The sequence below is a fragment of the Dipodomys merriami genome, unplaced genomic scaffold (genome assembly GCF_024711535.1).
Source record: "Dipodomys merriami isolate MVZ:Mamm:240054 unplaced genomic scaffold, mDipMer1.0.p SCAF_69, whole genome shotgun sequence".
NCBI lineage: Eukaryota > Metazoa > Chordata > Mammalia > Rodentia > Heteromyidae > Dipodomys > Dipodomys merriami.
Genome location: NW_027206279.1, coordinates 6,306,813 through 6,324,044, shown reverse-complemented (window position 1 = coordinate 6,324,044; position 17,232 = coordinate 6,306,813).

Sequence of the window (17,232 nt, the reverse complement as noted above, 5' to 3'; positions counted from 1 at the left end):
AGAGGAAGGAGCATCCCCAACTAATGGTAATAACAAATTAGTGGCAGGACGTATCAAGCACTTACATCCCAGCTTCGTGCTAAACCTCCTATCGCTTGATTATCTCAGCAATTGTTATTTTCAGTCTATCTCCCCTATTGTACTGTACAGATAAGGACGTGACACAACTAGAAGGCTGACAAAATACACGGGGCCACGTGTTTCTACATGGTAGAGCAATGCATCAAACCCAGGATGTCTGAGGGTGGAGTCCAAGATCATAATGGCTGTGCTTGGCCATGGTACGCCAACAGGTCAAGGTGTCTCCTGACCACAGGAAGAAAGAAGATAGAAGAATCATAGATCAAATCAAAATCCCTAGCTTTTGGATATTAAAAAATGGTAACACTTTTGAAAGAGATGAATAGCTTAAAAGGAGATAGAGTTTCAAAGAAAATGAACTCATAGAAAATGAATTTAGTTGGCTGATTATGATAGCAGATGGCTGTAATCCCAGCACCTGGGAGACTGAGACCGAAGAAGTGATAGTTACAGGCCATCCTGGACTACAGAAAAAGACCCTATCTCAAAAAAAAAAAGCCAGACAAAAATATGAATTTAAGGTATATATTTTTTTTGTCAGTTGTGGGGCTTGCACTCTGGGCTTGGGTGCTATCCCTCAACTCTTCCGCTTAAGGCTGGCGCTCTACCACTTGAGCCACAGTGCCACTTCCAGCTTTTTTTCCCTGTCCATGTGGTGCTGAGGAATTGAACCCAGGGCCTCGTGCATGGGAGGCAAGCACTCTACCACTGGGCCACCTTCCCAGCCCAAATTTAAGGTGTATTAAGTATCTCTACAGGGTTGTATACAAACCAAATTCCCAAGGCCAGGATTAGATTTATTGGGACATATGTGATCTTTTTAGACCCAGATTTATGAAGAAAAGATTTAGCCAGAGAAGAAGCCAACCTGAAAATTGAAGATATGCCTTTTTTTTGTTGTTAATTTGAATCCCCTCCATTGCATGTCTACCATGTTTAGTTTTTTTTTTTTTTTCTGCTTTGGTTGGTCATGGGGCTTGAACTCAGGACTTGATGGCTGTCTCTGAGCTTTTGTTTGTTTGTTTTTTGTTTTTTTGGATCCGGTCATGGGCCTGAACTCTGGGCCTGGGCACTGTCCCTCAGCTCTTCAGCTCAAGGCTAGCGCTCTACCACTTGAGCCACAGCACCACTTCCGGGTTTTTTTCTTATGTGGTGCTGAGGAATCGAACCCAGGGCCTCAGGCATGCAAGGCAAGCACTCTACCACTGAGCCAACTTCCCAGCCCCCTCCCTGAGCTTTTTTACTTCAGGCTAGTGCTCCACCACTACCTGTTTTCTGGTGGTTAAGTAGAGCTAAGAGTCTCATGGACTTTCTTACTTGGGCTGGCTTTGAACCACAACTCTCAGATTTCAGCCTCTTCAGTAGGTAGGATTACAGGTATGAGCCACCAGTGCCCAGTGTCTACTATGATACATCAGAACCATTTTACATCTGGTAAAAAGTAGATTTAGATATCTAAAATAGAACACAAATCAACAACATTATTTTATATTTAGCAGAAATCTTTTGTGGGAACTAGAATCCTTTTGTAGAACTCAGCTATTTCTAGACTTAGGTCTCAGGCTTGGGCTATTCATAAAAGCAACTTTACCCTTCCTTCCTTTTCATATCAAAGGTGTCAACAACCCATAATCTTGCCTTCTTTATCACCAAATCACCTGAGTCATTTGTTGGGGACAGAATTGAAGTACATTACTAATGGTGAGCCACTGTAGGTCTAGCCAGGGGCTCCTTCAACAAAAATAAGGGAATACAATGAGAAGGGTGGATATGATTCTTAAATAATCACAATCACATTAATTTATGCCAGTGTTGGGGCTTGAACTCAGGGCTTCATACTGTTTCTTAGCTGTGAGTCATTGGTGCCTGGATTATCACTTCCATTTATTAAGTGTTGACTCTAGGGCTGGGAATGTGGTTTAGCATGTGTGAAGCCCTAGGTTCAATTGTTTCTTACCACATAAACAGAAAAGGCCAGAAGTGGCACTGTGGCTCAAGTAGTAGAGTGCTAGCCCTGAGCAAAAGAAGCTCAAAGTCAGGGTATAGGCCCTGAGTTCAAGCCCCAGGACTGGCAAAAAAAAAAAAAAGACTTTAGGCCTAGAATTAGGCCAGGAATTTTTGTGTATTATCTCCTGTAATCCTCACAACCTTGAGGGGACATTATCATGTCCCCTTTAAAGACAAGGAAACAGACTTAGAGAAGGGATGTTGTTTGTTCAAGGACATAGACCAAGGGTAGAGACAGGATTTGAACTAAGGATTGAGACTCTTGTTATATCCAGTGTTAAGGTAGCACTGAGGTGTGGATTAAACTCAAACACACTACACTAATCTTCCTTGAAAGAACTACCCCCACACTTAATTGACTGGAAGATTCAAGCTGGCACTTGAAATACTTGTGAACACTGCTGGTCAGACTGGCCATACAGGCAGCATCGCCCCAGCCCCTGAAATGCCAGAGCTCTCTTTCTCCACCTTGTCAATCCGGGAACCTGAAACCCATTTCTGTTGACTTTGAGAACCAAACCTTACATAATCCTTCATTGCTTTGGCTCCTTTTACAGGCCCATGATTGTATGCCACACTGAAATCAAATAATCAAGGCATTGGTTTCTGTCACAGCAGAGTTTTTAAGGAGAACCATTGTCCTTTTGTCTATAACAACCACTGAAACATGAAACTATGATAGAAATTTGTGGTATTTCCTTGGGCTGGTTGGTAGTGCAGGTGATAGCTCCAAGTGCCCAGCCCGTGCCTTCACTTAGAAAACTAACTGGGCCAGGTATGGTAATTTACTAGCCTTCAAAAGGTAGAGGCAGAAGAATCCTGAGTTTGAGGCCAGCTTGAGCTATATAGCAAGACCATGTCTCAGACAAACAAGAAAAACCTAATTGAGATGACCAAGTTTGGGGACTAGCAAGGAGAAATGAGTCCACTTAGAAATTATTCTTTCTTTTAAGTTGTTTAGAAACCAAACTTTTTAAGGTTCTGTCTGACATCTGTAACTTCATTTGCTATGGATTGAAATTTAAGAATACACTAACTACCAGATCCTGAAATAACTACCCACCTAGAAGAAACAATGTCTGTCCAATAATTAAACCTCTCTGAGAAGCATTTTTTTTTCTTTTTTAGGTGCTAGTACTGGGATTTGAACTCAGGACTTTCCATTCTCACTTGGCTCTTTTCTTTCTTTCTTTCTTTCTTTTTTTTGCTGGTCCTGGGGCTTAAACTCTTGGCCTGGGTGCTGTCCCTGAACCTCTTTGCTCTCAAGGTTAGTGCTCTACCACTTGAGCCACAGTGCCGCTTCCAGCCTTTTCTGATTAGTTTATTGGAGATAAGAGTCTCACAGCCTTTCCTATCCCAGCTGGCTTTGAGCTGAGATCCTTAGATCTCAGCATCCTGAGTAGTGAGGCTTACAAACATGAGCCACTGGTGCCAGGCTTACATGGCTCTTTTTTGTTCCAAGATGTACTCTATCACTTGAGCCACATGTCTATTTTGAGAGAAGCATCTTCTTTATCTCTTCTCCATCAAGACCATTCAAAATTAGTACTTCCAGGGGAAAATAAATGAGTGGATCTCTGGCTTGAGATTGACTGGAAATGGCTGCTCTTTTGAATCTTGGAAACTTGCCTAATGATGCAACATAGCATCTAGCTATCACCTCAGCCTTAAGGTATTGCTGAAACCACAGGACATTCACGCACATGCACATACACACACACATACACACAGCTTATCTCATTCTTAAACACTGGTCAGGTGTTCCCTTTCAGGATGCTTTGTTTACAAGAAAGAAAATGGAGCTTCCCGTTCCCTTCCCTCTGATGAAAATCCTGACTTTTCTGTCTTGGTGGGAGCTCCATTACACAGCTTTATTTGTAGCTGTGTTTGTGGGATCATAAAGGGTCATGGGGAATGATGGAGGCTTCAGAGCTGACCATATTGAGACCAGCAGGTCTCAAAGTTGTTTCTCAGTGAAACTGTTGAAAGGACTGGCTTAACTGTGTAGCCACCCTTAAATGTTGGCCTGGTGCAGGTTTTCAAGGTAAGAGAACAGCCACACCTTGCTTTAATGATTTTTGCCCAAAGTCTGTCCCAACTAACAAGAACCCAAGCCAGAATAATCATTAGCAAGTCTAAAAACTGACGCAGAATGATCTTAGCCTGATTTCTTGTCAGGTTCTAAACAAACTTTCCATCACCTAGCCTAACTGCTTTTCTGCTGGCTTAGAAGTTGGGCAGGGAGTTGCTCCGGATTATTCCATGTGTGAGCTGAACCATCCCCCAAACAACTGGCAGGGAATAGAGTCTTAGGGTTTGTGATAGATGGGGTCTTAGGGCTTGTGACAAGGACTCAGGAGCCATGGTATCTTGTCAAGTGAATCAGGGAAGGATGCTTTCTCTCTGTCTGTCCAGAGGTCACAGGGGGCTTTGGGCCCTGACCAAAATCTAGCCATAGAAACACTGTGTGCAATGTATTCATTCAGTTAGAAAATGTCCAGCAACCAGAGGGAAGATCAGACAGCCATATTTCTTGTGGACAAGTAATTCATGTCCAGTTAAGAAGAGGTGGAAAAGTTTGACAAGAAATGTACTTATTACCTTAATTATGTAACTGTAACCACTCTGTATATCACCTTGACAAAAAAAAAAAAGGAAGGGGAATTGAAAAGGAAGGATTTCTTGGCAGTCACACAGGGTATAGAAAGAAAATGGAGGAGGGGAGGAGGGAGGGAAAAAATGGGAGAAAATGAGGGAAGAGGTGACATGTACTCATTACCTGACATATAATTGTAACTCCTCTGTACATCACCTTTATAATAATAATAGTAATTAATAATAATTAATAAAACACACTTTAGAGCCTGAATCCATCAATAGGTGACCTGCATAAAGTCACACAATCTCTCTGGAATACTGTTTTCTCATCACAACTTGGTATCAGTTACGTCACTGCTGCCAGATTCTTCCCATACCATCCTATCTCCTACACTGATAAAGAAGGTAAAAAAAAAAATCCAATGTGAAAGTGTGCTATCATTCATTGCAGCTCTGTTCACAATAGCCAAATGGCAGAGACAACCCAAATGCACATCAACTAATGAACAAAAAAACAAAATGAGGGCTGGCTTAATGGTAGAGTGCTTGCCCAGCATGCATGAAGACCTGGGTTCAACTCCTCAGTACCACATAAACAGAAAAAGCCACAAGTGATGCTATGGCTTAAGTGGTAGGATGTTAGCCTTGAGCAAAAGAAGCTCAGGATAGGCCAGGCTCCAGTGGCTCACGCCTATAATCCTAGCTACTTAGGAGGCTGAGATCTGAGGATCACGGTTCAAAACCAGCCCAGGCAGGAAAGTCCATGAGACTCTTATCTCCAATAAACCACTAGAAAACCGGAAGTGGTGCTGTGGCTCAAGTGGTAGAGTGCTCGCCTTGAGCTAAAGAGCACAGGGACAGCACCCAGGCCCAGAGTTTAAGTCCCACGACTGACAAAAAAAAAAAAAAAAAAAAAAAAAATGAAGAAGAAGCAGCTCAGGGACAGTGCCAAGGCCCTGACTCAAGCCTCAGGACTGGCAAAAAACAAATGAAAAACCAAAATGTGGTATGTCATATACAATGCCATGCTACCCTGCAATAAAAAAAGGAATGAAGTATCATACAAATGTAACTCATAAAAATGAAACTCCAAAACATTGTGCTTGGCTGGCATTCTACCACTTGAGCCAGATCTCCAACCCTCGAACCAAACTTCTTGAGAGAGATGTAATTTGGATAAACTGTTGGCTAAAATCTTCCTTGTATGCCAGAAATTCTCCCTATAAGGTAAGAATTCTATTCCATTGGAAAAAAAAAGAAACAAGAGTAAGTTATAACAAGGCCTGCGGCATCTTTCTCAGAGGATTGATTGATTTCTCATCTTGCCACAAATACAATTCCTCAGAATTTTGTTGAGCAAGTCCCATTATGATCATGCCAACTTGCTCTTCTATACTGAATTTTGAAACAGAAGACCTTCTCACTAGAAAGGCCTCAAGTGATCGAATAGACTTTAGAGCCAATGTTATGGCTACACAACATTTTGACCTTCATCTTCTGGAGGAACTGTCTAGAAGACAATTGTGTAGAAAACAATGTAGGTGGTTGTTTTCCTGTAAAGTCAGAGATCCTTAGTCACTTGGCTATTCTTCCAAACATCCAAGTGACACAGAGTGTCGAAACAAAGGGAGGTAATATTTAATTTCTAGTGCTATATCTGTGTGTATGGTGCTGAGAAATGAACTTAGGACCTTGCACATGCTCAGAAAGTATTCTACTATAGTTCTGAATATGTACCTTTGTTGTGAAGAATAAAGGGACAAAGAGGGGGAAATTTTCCCTTCTAAATATCCTCTGGTTCTTGTCCTACAATTTTGCCTTCAAGGCTGGGAATGTGGCTTAGTGGTAGAGTGCTTGACTCACATGCATGAAGCCCTGGGTTCAATTCCTCAGTACCACATAAACAGAAAAAGCCAGAAGTGGTGCTGTGCTTCAGGTGGTAAAATGCTAGCCTGGAGCAAAAAGAAGCTCAGGGACAGTATCCAGGCCCTGAGTTTAAGCCCCATATCTGGCAAAAAAAAAAAAATTGCCTTGATTTTTTTTCAAATGAAAATAAAACCTGGAAAAATGAAACAAAATCAACCAACTTTGTCCCAATTCACTGTTTTCATTTCTTTCTGCTGCAGCCTCCATCCAAAGTGTTTTCCTATCCCTTTGTCACATGATCAGAATGTCTCAAAGTGATCTATCCTCAGTCTCCATTTTACAAACCCATGGATGCTTCTCAGTTTTTGTTGGGGGAAATCACCTGTTTTGTTGTTTTTGTTTTCTCCTATCTGGTTGTTGTTCAGCCGCCATTGCTTACTCAACCTCCTCTCCTCAACTTTAAATGCTAGAGTTCCTCAAGGAATTAGGCTCTATTCTCTTATTCTATAATTGCCCCATAATTATTCTATAAATGTTCCCTGGGTACCCTTATCCAAACAGTTGCTACCACTTTAACCCTGCCTCTTCCTCTAAGCTCCAGGTTCATCTGTTCAAGAGCCTAATCAATCTTCTGTATGTCTCTTGGGTGTCTCAAACTCAAGACATAAATGATGAAAGGCAACTTCCTTGTACAGCTACTTAACAATAAAAATGAAATCTAAAATAAAAAAGATATCTACTGAGTTTGATCCATGATTTGAATCATAACTCTTCAAACTTAATCCTCACCCAGTATTTCAAAGACAACCTAGAGGCCAGGAACCATAGGTGTGATAAAGGACCCACAAAATAAAAGAACCCTAAAAGTAGAAAGTTAGCAAATAATGATTAGCCAAATATAAATACACTTTTCTGGGTGACCAGGCAGTTGAATAGGAATCAACTACCTAAAAGAAGACTTGTACAAGACTGGTAAGGTGGCTCAGTGGTAAAAGTGCTTTGCTTCCCTTACATGCATGAGGCCCTGCGTTCAATTCCTCAGCACCACATAAGCAGAAATAGCCAGAAGTGGCACTGTGGCTCAAGTGGTAGAGTGCTAGCCTTGAGCCGAAGAGCTGAGGGACAGTGCCCAGAGTTCAGGCCCAACGATCAACAACAAGAAAAAAAAAAGACTTATATACCTCTTGGGGTTTTAATTCAATAGAGTTTTATCTAATGAGGAGTTACTGAAATGAATGAATTTAGGCTTCTCTTCATGGTCCTCTCCAGGTCCTCTGTCCCCTGGGTGTGGGAAATCACACACCTGCACATTTGACCTTCTTTGCCTTTTCCAGATTAACTTTGATTTATGGTGTGTGGGTGCCCAAGATTATGGGAATATCCCCTTAACTGTTGATTGGGAATAGTCATCTTACCAATTGTTGATCCAAGTGTGGGCCATCAATCATTTCAACTATTGATCCAGGTGTGAGCCACTGTGGATTTTAGTATTCTGCCTCCTTGAATGGCAGAGGCCTGGGATACTTCTTTCTTCCTGCTCTATGTGTACCTGGATGACTATGCTAACATGACTCCCTTGAGAGCTTGGGACCCTGTTTTCTTTCAGGAGGTTGGAGAGTGAGATCATTCTGACCCTGATGACAGAGGCAACAGGCGTATTAAGAGTACTCTGGGTTCAGAGTTTCTCATTCAGGACAGAAATACATTGATTAGGGATAGCCTGCTGAGAAACATGGCCTTTCTTTTGATGTTGGGTAAGCAGGACCATAGTTGTCTAGGAGTGGTATCATTTTTAAGGAGTCCGGGGCTTTCTAAGAGAATTGATACATAGCACTGAGAAAAAAATCAAAGACTTAGACCTCTTCTAAGGAACAGTACTAGTCCTGATATACCAGTGCATTTCATATATGTAATCAAATAGATATAGACCAGGTTTTAAATAGCAGGGCCACCCAAATGCCAGGATTTTCTCTCATCTGAATGATAACTGGAATGCCAAAAATTTCATGACTACTTTTATATGTTAATGGTCCAAATACAATGCTTATTATATAAAAGAGAGAATTTGCTGACTGTATACCCATAACTCTGTAAACTTCTGTACAACATTTTTTTTTTTTTTTGGGCCAGTCATGGGGCCTGAGCTCTGGGCCTGGGCGCTGTCCCTCAGCTCAAGGCTAGCACTCTACCACTTGAGCCACAGTGCCACTTCTGGCTTTTTCTGCTTATGTGGTGCTGAGGAATTGAACCCAGGGCCTCATGCATTCAAGGCAAGCATTCTACCACTGAGCCACCTTCCCAGCCCTTCTGTACAACATTTAAATAAAGTTCAGACACACAGCACCACACATTTCTACTTACAGACATATGTTAGAGCCACCTAAAATTATAATTGTCTGTTTAACCAGTTATAAAGTTGTAATTTAAAAGACTGACATAAAGAGATATTTAAATAAACCTTGACTTGGTTTAAAACTCAGTATCCTAAATAGTCAAAAGCCTGATAAAATTAGCAGAAAAAGAAGATCACTGGAATTTTAGGCTAGAGGCCCAACTGCAGGAATTCCAACATGGCCACTCACCCAAATACACCAGAGAGATGATTGATTGTGAAGGGCAGAGAAGGGAGACTGTGTGATCTGAGTCTTCCCCAGGAAGAGAGAAGTAAGCATCATTTCAGCCCATCATCAGGATACAGACATGAGCCTGAAGTTCCATTAGAGGAAAAATGGGAAGGGGGGAACTATCTCTCTCATTTATGAGGGAACTGATTTATCTATTTTAGAAGTGGGAGCTCTTGGGCTGGGAAGGTGGCTCCGTGATAGAGTGCTTGCCTTGCATGCATGAGGCCCTGAGTTTGATTCCTCAGCACCACATAAGCAGAAAAAGCCAGAAGTGGCGCTATGGCTCAAGTGGTAGAGCGCTCGCCTTGAGCTGAAGAGCTGAAGGGCAGTGCCCAGGCCCAGAGTTCAGGCCCCATGACAAAAAAAGAAAGAAAAAAAGAAGTGGGAGAGGTAAAGAAGCAGAGGTAAAGAAATCAGTTCTAATAAAATGGCCCGTGTCAAAACTTTCTTTTGAATTCATGCATAAAGCTACGAATACCTGGACACATGAGATTTCTGATCATTTCTCTAGCCTTCTACAGAACACAACTGTGGGATGGTGTCTTTATCTAGGAATCCACTGGTAGGTCAGAATATCCCATCTTCTAGGGCATACTCAGACCAAACAGCGGGCAAGGAGGTCAAGTTCTTTCCAATGATACAGAATATAACCCAGAAAGTGAACCCAAAGCTAGGGAGAGCTTGTTTCCCATTTCTGGAAAAGAAAGAAAGAGGGCACATAACTATATATGATTTAAGGGTTTTTCCCAGAGGCTGTCTTCATGGGTCCGGCTTACAGGAAGCATCCTTCCCTCTTGTGGCCTGCCCCTGAGCCCAGGCTACCTATGAACCAACCATACAGGGCTACCACCATATGTACCAACATACGGGGGAAGGGTCCTCCCCTTCCATAGTGAACTGCTCTGAGTCCAGGCCATTATGTCAGAGGTTCTACCCTGTTGTCTTCCTCTATCTCCCAGTAGATTGGTGACATAGACTTTGTGGCCTACAATGGTTTTCATGAGGGCTAGATGCATTCCTTGTAACTGTACAACCTTATAAATCCCACAGGCCCTTTAAATAAATGACCCCCAATATTGTGTGAGTGGCCAGGGTCTCCTAACTTGGAGGTTCAGGAGATGTGGCTTGGATCTCCTGACTTTCTAGAGGGGAAAGTTTACGTGTCTTCTAATTTGCATTTTATATTTAGGTACAACAAAATGTACACTTGCCCTATAAATTCCTTAAGTTTCTACCTTGTAGAGGAGATGAGTAATGAGACAGAAATAGTTTAGAATCTGATTTCATGGGCTCCTGTGGCCAAGGTGGAAAGGGGTTATATCTCATGAAACATGCAGTGGATCCACACACGGAGCATGGATGGTAAGTGAGGTCTCAATGAGTGTTGGGAATGCACCGGCATCTCAGAAATCTAAGAAAGCACTGTGTTCATTTGTCCTAGAGGTTAGAAGGGAGGGAGACACAATTTAAGAAAAAAAAAAAAGGTGGAAAGGCAGATTAAGAAGGCAGTCCTCAGCCGGGCACCGGTGTTTCACACCTGTAATCCTAGCTACTCAGGAGGCTGAGATCTGAGGATTGCAGTTCAAAGCCAGACCAGGCAGGAAAGTCCGTGAGACTCCTATCTTCAATAAACCACCAGAAAATTGGAAGTGGCACTGTGGCTCAAGTGGTAGAGTGCTAGCCTGGAGCTGAGGAGCTGAGGGATAGCACCCAAGGCCCAGAGTTCAAGCCCCACAACTGACAAAAAAAAAAAAAAGGCAGTCCTCTATCCACCAGAGGGGAAGAGAACAGGATTTACTCTTTTGGTAGATCCAAGCCACAGCATCAAAGTGTTGTTTGTTTGTTTGTTTTTGTCTTTTCTTTTTTGGTACTGGGGATCAAACCCAGGACGTTGCACTTGCTAGGCAAGCCCTTTGCCACTGAGCTACATCCCAGCCCAGCATCAAAGTATTTTATGTGACTGGAGTGTTACAGATGTTCCTTAGTTCTTGGGTACAGTGGCTAAAATTAAGACTCTATCCCTGACGTAACAGAAGGACTACATGTATCCCTTCAGATGGGGAACAGGGTCTATAAGTATATTTGACAGTAGCTTAATCATGATCTAGAGGTGGGTCATTGTGCTATGTGTAGGTTCAGGAGTGTGGCCCACATTGGGTATTGACTCAAGTGTGGGCCATCATGGGTTTTAGTAATTCCACCTCCTCCTGATAGGAAAGTAACCTGGAGCACTTCTTGTTCTTGGTCCTACACTACCACTCCTCTCCTTTGCTCCACAGATCCCACTGTTTACCACAGATGGAAAGGACAAAAATGAGTATGGCTACCACCAGGAAGGGGCCTTCTGGATGGAGTACCCAAGACTCAATGGCAGAGGCTCAAAAGCTGATCCTAGACAGTGGGTGTGACTGATTTCAGTAATTCCTCTTGTCTTCCACTCCTGGCTATATAACTGAAGGCCTCTAAGCCTCTAGGCTTCTGGGCTTGGTCAAAGACATTCAGCCTGGTGGCGCCAGTCAACTCATCTTTGAAGAGTGTCCATACGAGACTGGGTATTCATTCTACAAACACATACCAGCTGTCGAGAAAGGACTGACCTGTGGAAAAAAAAGTAAGCAATGTGGGGATTCTCTATGACTTCTGGGTAGAGGACCCTGGGAAATACCCAGCTTCCAGCTAATTCAGTTTGAGGAAGGATTGGTGGTATTGTAAGTCACTCGTCCTAGAAAATCAGCTTTATTTTGTAAATGGCTCAGCCTGTTCTGATGAGATCATTTGAGTAAACACATAAAAGCCAGGGAATCTTAATGGGGGAAGGCAAATTATTCAAATGACTATTTAGATCTTTACAGTCTGATCAAGAGAACAGCTGTGTTCCACGAGTGTAAACATGGGACCTCAGCCAGGGAAAGCTTTTTTTTTTTTTTTTTTGGTCAACCGTGGGGATTGAACTCTAGGCCTGGATGCTATCCCTCAGCTCTTCAGCTCAAGGCTAGCACTCTACCACTTGAGCCACAGCGCCACTTCCAGTTTTCTGGTGGTTTACTGGAGATAAGAGTCTCAAGGACCCATGTAATTGTAACTCCTCTATACTGTAGTCTCACAATTAAAAAAAATGAAATAGAAATCATGATATTTCCAATGAAGAAAAACTAATAAAATATAGTAACAGCAGACATGATAAAAAAAAAAAAAGAGTCTCATGGACTTTCCTGCTCGGGCTGGTTTTGAACTGTGATCCTCAGATCTCAGCCTCCTGAGAAACTAAGATTACAGGCATGAGCCAATAGGGAAAGCTTCTGTGAGGAACTGATGTTTCTGCTGATGCAAGAAGAGTGGCCAGGGAAAAGAAAAGCTTGGGAAAAGAGACTTTCTGGGAATTTGGTAAGAAAACATCAACAAGCTGGTAGTGAGAAGGGGAATTGCCGGTGATGTGAAGATCTTAATAAATATTACCAGTTGGGTGCTGGTGGCTCACGCCTGTAATCCTAGCTACTCAGGAGGCTGAGATCTGAGGATTGAGGTTAAAGGCAGCCTGAGCTGGAAAGTCCGTGAGACTCTTATCTCCAATAAATCACTAGGAAACTAGAAGTGGCTCAAGCGGTAGAGTGCTTGCCTTGAGCTGAAGAGCTCAGGGACAGCGCCCAAGCCCAGAATTCAAGCCCCATGACCAACCAAAATAACTAAATAAATAAATATTACCATTATTTTTAATGTTTATATAGCATTTTTATGGCTTCCCCAGACAATATATTTTACTCTGAAAGCAATTCCATGAAGTAGGCATTGCTATTCGCCCCATTCTGCAAGTCCTTTTAAATAACACAAGCAGCTTGAGGGCACGGCTTGCTTAACAAGCACCAGGTCTTGAGTTCAAATCCCAGTATAATACACACACAGTAATAAAAGGAACTTCTTTTTCTTCACAAGGGAGGAAGAGGAGGATCCACAAGACTAACTTGGGTAAGGTCAGTTGAGAATTAAAGCAAAGCTCCAAGAGGCTCCAGCAGGACCCTGAATCAAGTCCTCCAATTCAATATCTGTGCTCTGTTCCTTTGGCCACATGACCTTGAATAGTAGATCCCAAACAACTAATTACATTTTATAATAATACAAGGACAAGGGAGAAAATAATATGAATTGGGCATGAGTTGGATCTTGACTGAATTTGAGGGTTTTCAACTGCACATACATGAAGATACACAGGAGGGTGTGGAGCCAGAGGAAGGTTTCAGTGTGTCCATACAAGACAGAGCATGCTGTCTTGCTTTGGAACAAATCTAGTGGAGTAATTAACCTAGCAGAGCTCAGACTATTATCCACATAGTGATGATTCTTTAGTAAGACTCCCTTTTTCTCAAGAGTCTTTTAAAAACTTGATTGTACTAGGCATGTCCTGATACAATAGGGAAAAAGATTTATACAGCAAACTGAATATGATATGATCAGTTTAAGAATGGGATTTGTACTGCCATGGTTGGTATGGAGTGTAATTTAATCAACTGATCATAAGTTAATTAAAAATTGAGTTGCCCAATATAGCTGATTAGAGTACAAGGTTGGAAAGAGTAATACATAATAAGGGAGGGGGGAAAAAGCGAGTCGCTCGTGGCTCACACCTATAATCCTAGCTACTCAGGAGACTGAGATTTGAGGATCGCAGTTCAAAGCCAGCCCGGGCAGGAGAGACCATGAGACTCCTATCTCCAACAAACCACCAGGAAACCGGAAGTGGCACTGTAGCTCAAGTGGTAGAGCGCTCACCTTGAGCTGAAGAGCTGAGGGACAGCGCCCAGACCCAGAGTTCAAGCCCCACGACCGACAAAAACAAACAAACAAACAAAAAAACTTCTATTTGATCAGTGATGTTTAAGTTTTAAAACCAATCACTCAGGGACTACCATGGTACCTGAAGTCTACAATCCTAGCTACTTGGGAGGCAGAGGTGAGGACTGGGGTTCCAGGCCAGTCCAGGCATAAATGTTCTTGACATTCCATATGTTCATCAGTGGCAGGATGTGGTAGCATGCATCTGTCTCCTAAGCTATGGGGGAAGTGCAATGGCTGGTATTACTGGTGCATACCTGTCATCCTAGAGACTTGGGGAAGTTGCACAAATAGGAGGATAACAGTCCAGGCTAGGCCCCCTGCGCAAAGTGAGACCCTATATCAAAAATATCCAACCCGGGGCTGGGAAGGTGGCTCAGTGGTAGAGCACTTGCCTTGCATGCTCGAGGCCCTGGGTTTGATTCCTCAGCACCACATAAGAAAAAAGCCGGAAGTGGTGCTGTGGCTCAAGTGGTAGAGTGCTAGCCTTGAGCTGAAGAGCTGAGGGACAGCGCCCAGGCCCAGCGTTCAGGCCCCACGACCGGACCCAAAAAAAAAAAAAAAAAATCCAACGCATTGCAAGTGCTGATGGCTCATGCCTATAATCCTAGCTATACAAGAGCCTGAAATCTGAAGGAATGAGGTTCAAGGCCAGCCTAAGCAGAAATGTCCAAGAGACTTCATCTTCAAAGTAATCAATGAAAAGCTGGGCTAGAGTCATGGCTCAAGTAGTATAATACCAGCCAAGCAAGCAAGCAAGCTGAGCAGGTAAGAGTCCTGGAGTTCAAACTCTAGTACTGAGGGAAAAACAAAAGGAAAGAAAAAGACCAACACAAAGAGGTGCTGGTGGAGTGGCTCAAGTGGTAGAATTCCCGTTTAGAAAGAGTGAAGACCAGAATTCAAACTCCTACTACTGCCCAAAGTTAAACGTTAAAAAGTAAGGAGTAAAATCAGCCACGCACTGTTGCTCACACCTGTAATCCTAGCTACTCAGGAGGCTGAGATCTGAGGATCATGGTTCAAACCCAACCCCAGGCAGGAAAGTCTGTGAGACTCTTATCTCCAATAAACCACTCAAAAACCAGAAGTGGCTCAAAGTGGTAGAGCCTTAAGCAAGAGCTCAGGGACAGCACTCAGGCCCTGAGTTCCAGCCTCACACTGATGAAAAAAAAAAAAAAAAAGAGTAGAACCAAATACTCACAATTATAAAACTCTAATATCTAAAGTAGTTCTTTAAAGCCAACTTTGATTGATCAAGTTTGAAACTCTTGTCTCTGAGTCCTTTCTCTCCCTGTTAAAAACAATTGTTTTAGGCTGGGAAGGTGGCTCAGTGGTAGAGCGCTTGCCTTGCATGCCTGAGGCCCTGGGTTCGATTCCTCAGCACCACATAAGCAAAAAAAAAAAAAAAAAGCCGGAAGTGGCGAGGTGGCTCAAGTGGTAGAGCCCTAGCCTTGAGCTGAAGAGCTGAGGGACAGCGCCCAGGCCCAGAGTTCAGGCCCCACGACCGGACCCCCCCAAAAAAGCCAACCAACCAACCAAACAAAAAACAATTGTTTTATGATGAGAGTATTCTGGGAGAGATTCAAGGTGGTACACAGACGCAAATGGTGAGGAAGAAGCCTAAAAAGGCAGAGCCAGTTTTACTTTTGTAACAGACCTACTGGAGGAAGAATGCATTAGTGCATTAATCCATTAATGGATTAATCCATTCTGCTCAGGACTTAATTGCCTCTTAATAACTCACAATGGGGATTAAATTTCAACACGAGTTTTAGTGAATACATCCTAATCATAGAATCCAAATCCAAAACTGAAAATCCCCAAATAAAAACAGTTAAAATAAATAAGTAGGGCCTGCTTAACAAGAGCAAGGTCTTGAGTTCAAAATCCACTACTGCCAAAGTAATAAATAAATAATAAATACATAAATATCTGACTATCTGAAAACTTACTTTTCCACAGCATTTTTCCAAGTCATGACATTAAGGCATTCGTTTCAAAAACCTGGTAAATTGTTTGATTTGTAAATTTTCACTTAAAATAAAAATCTTATCTTCAAGATACAGTACGATTGTAGCTATGGGAAAAACCCTACCTGTGCACAGACAAAATTACAGGAAGGAAATTTACTAAACTGTATCTTCCATTATTTTTAAAATTCTACTTTCTTTTTTTTTTTTTGTCGGTTGTGGGTCTTGAACTCTGGGCCTGGGCGCTGTCCCTCAGCTCTTCAGCTCAAGGCGAGCGCTCTACCACTTGAGCTACAGCGCCACTTCTGGTTTTCTGGTGATTTATTGGAGATAGGAGTCTCACAGTCTTTCTTGCCCGGGCTGGCTTTGAACCGCGATCCTCAGATCTCAGCCTCCTGAGTAGCTAGGATTACAGGCGTGAGCCACCAGCGCCCGGCTAAAATTCTACTTTCAAAATAGTAATATGGAATTTAGATTTTTATTCTGAAAATTATGTCAAAATTCTTCCTTCCTTAAATATATATATATATACACATATATACATGTACCAACACACATATCTACTATATATAGCATATATATACACTATATAGCATACTATACAGTATATACTATATAGCACATATATAGCACATATATAGCACATATATAGTGAATACTGTATGGTATTTATAGTGTATAGTATGTATATAGTATACACCACATATATATGTATGTATATGTTACTGTAAGGTATTTTTTAAGGCTAGGCCTGCTGGTGTATGCCTATAATCCCAGCATTTGGAAGGCTGAGACAGATTGTAAGCTCTAGGCAGGTTTGAGCTACACAGTGAAACCTTATCTCAAAAAACAAGAAAAAGAGTTAGGGTGGGCAGGGGATGTTTCAGAAGCTTTGCTTACAATAGGTGCAGGAATTTCCCATGAATCACTCAGATTATCCTGGGGAATTATGCACTTCTTGCAAACCTCTGACAATGATCAGTAAACACATAAATAGCTTGTGTTTTCTTTGCTGTGCTTATTTGGCCAATCTAAGTTCCTCACCCAGGGCGTTGAATGGGTACTTCTACTTCCCTTTAGCCTGTCAAGTTTGGTAAACACATACCCACAAGTCCCAATCCCCTATCATGGTCTTCCTACCCCTTTTCTTACTTTCTCTTATAAAATATTTTTTCCACTCTGATTAAAACATTTCATATATACCCTCTGTGATGTTTTGTTTTGTTTTTTGGTCCGGTCGTGGGGCCTGAACTCTGGGC